Below are 2,516 nucleotides of genomic sequence, written 5' to 3'. Positions count from 1 at the left end.
GTGGTATATGTGTGTTTGTGTGTGTGTGTGTGTGTGTGTTTGTGTGTGTGTGTCTGTGTCTGTGTCTGTGTCTGTGTCTGTGTGTGTGTGTACCATTCCTAGGGCTGTCCCTGAGCTTTTTTGCTCAAGGCAGGCACACTACCACTTGGGACACTGGTCCAATTCCAGATTTTTTGATGTTTAATTGGAGTGCTGGCATTGAACCACAACCATCAGGTTGCTAGCCTCCTGAGTAGCTAGGATTACACATATGAACCACTGGCTTCAAACTATAATAAGGTTTTCATGAAGGGGAGTTGGTGGTATTCTTCAGTTACTATTTCATGGTGACCTCCTCTGAGGCCCCCAAAATGCAACCAGATGGGGCTCTGCCTTCAAGGAACCAGGATGAGTCAAAACCAGCCAAGTAACGCTGCATTAACAAACAGCCCAGCAGTATTTCTACTCACAACATGAGTTTAAGTTGAGTCAGTAGGAGCTTCTTTTCTTCCTGTGAAGGACACTCTGCTCTGACAAACTTCTAAGATCACTGGCAAAGGAAATCAACTTAAGCTTCACTCTGATGTAGTTTCTACATATGTTGTAATCATGTGATTGTACCTAACCTTTTTTTGTTGTTGTTGTTGATTGTGGGGCTTGATCTCTGGGCCTGAGCGCTGTCCCTCAGCTCTTCAGCTCAAGGCGAGCGCTCTACCACTTGAGCTACAGTGCCACTTCCGGTTTTCTGTTGGTTTATTGGAGATAGGAGTCTCACGGTTTCTCCTGCCCGGGCTAGCTTTGAACCGTGATCCTCAGACCTCAGCCTCCTGAGTAGCTAGGATTACAGGCGTGAGCCACCAGCGCCCGGCTAGATTGTACCTAACCTTGAAATGAACAGAAATGTTTAAGTCTATCATGTTGCATGTGTCCCATGGTGTAGGAAGGCAGGTGTATGTCAGCAACTACTCACAAGTGTTTTAGTCCCATAGAAGATAAGTTCCTTTATCATTTTTTAAAATTTTTAACCTGGTAGTGCAGAGTGGGACTTGAACTCAGGGGCTGGACCCTGTCCCTTCGCTATTTTTACTCAAGGCTAGGATTTTACCACTTGAGCCACAGCTCGATTTCTGGTATTTTGGGCGGTTAATTGGTTAGCATTCTCACATATTTACCTGCTCAGGCTGGCTTGAACCATAATCCCCAGCTTCTAGCCTCCTGAGTAGCTAGTATTACAAATATCAGCCAACAGTGCCCAGCTGACACTTATAAGTCTTTTGTTTATTGGCCTAGGAAGGTGGCTCCATGATAGAGTGCTTGCTTCTCATGCATGAGAAGCATATCCATATCGTGGAGTTCCTTTCAATGTGTATACTATTTTAGATAAATATGAAGAGGCATTAAACACCTTATCTTTTATGTAGGTAAGAGTTGTGTTTTTCTGGGAAGAAAGTCTTTAACTTACCTTATGTAATGGTATGTGTGAGTCATCACCAAATGGTTTCTACATCTTTGTCATTCTCCTGAAATTTGTCTTGGGTTCTTAGCAATGTTCAATGATCAGGCCATGTCAACAGACACATTTGGCATTTGTCAAAAATGACAAATCCAAGGGAGGTACTGGTGGCTCACAGCTATAATTCAGTCATGAGGTTTGAGATGAGAGGATTGCACTTCCAAGCCAGCCTGGGTAAGCAAATCTGAGTCTCTTATCATTAATTAACAAGGAAAAAGCGAAAAACAAAACATGGAAGGAGCCCGGCACCAGTGGCTCATGCCTGTAATTCTAACTACTCAGGAGGCTGAGATCAAAGGACCACGGTACAAAGCCAGCCAGGGCAGGAAAATCCATGAGACTCTAATCTCCAATAAATCAGGAGAAAACCAGAAGTGACACTGTGGATCAAGCAGTGAAGTGCTCGCTTTGAGCTGAAGAGCACAGGGACAGTGCCCAAGCTGAGAGTTCAAGCCCCATGCCCAACCAAAAAAACAGAAAACTGAAAAAACAAAACAAAAATATCCACAAAGAGAGATGTGGCTCACGAAAAAGAGCACCAATTGTGAGCAAAAACCAGCCAATCAATAATATGAGCTGGGTTTAAGGATTTAGCTCAGGGAGGAGCATTTCCCTGGCAAGTACAAGGTCCTGAGTTCCATCCTGCCTACTCAGGATGAAGAGATTTCAGAATCTTGTTTCTAAAGCATCCCTTGCAGGAAAGTCTGTACGACATTTTTTTTTTTTTTTGGGGGGGGGGTCCGGTCGAGAGGCCTGAACTCTGGGTCTGGGCGCTGTCCCTCAGCTCTTCAGCTCAGGGCTAGCGCTCTACCACTTGAGCCACAGTGCCACTTCCGGCTTTTTTCCTTTTTTTTTTTGCTTATGTGGTGCTGAGGAATCAAACCCAGGGCCTCAGGCATGCAAGGCAAGCGCTCTACCACTGAGCCACCTTCCCAGCCCACTCTACAACTCTTAACTCTGATGAATCATCAAAATGCCAGAAGTAGAGCTGTGGATCACGTGGTAGAGCACTGGCCAAGAGTGA

This window comes from Dipodomys merriami, unplaced genomic scaffold (genome assembly GCF_024711535.1).
Source record: "Dipodomys merriami isolate MVZ:Mamm:240054 unplaced genomic scaffold, mDipMer1.0.p SCAF_61, whole genome shotgun sequence".
NCBI lineage: Eukaryota > Metazoa > Chordata > Mammalia > Rodentia > Heteromyidae > Dipodomys > Dipodomys merriami.
This window is presented reverse-complemented; position numbering follows the sequence as displayed.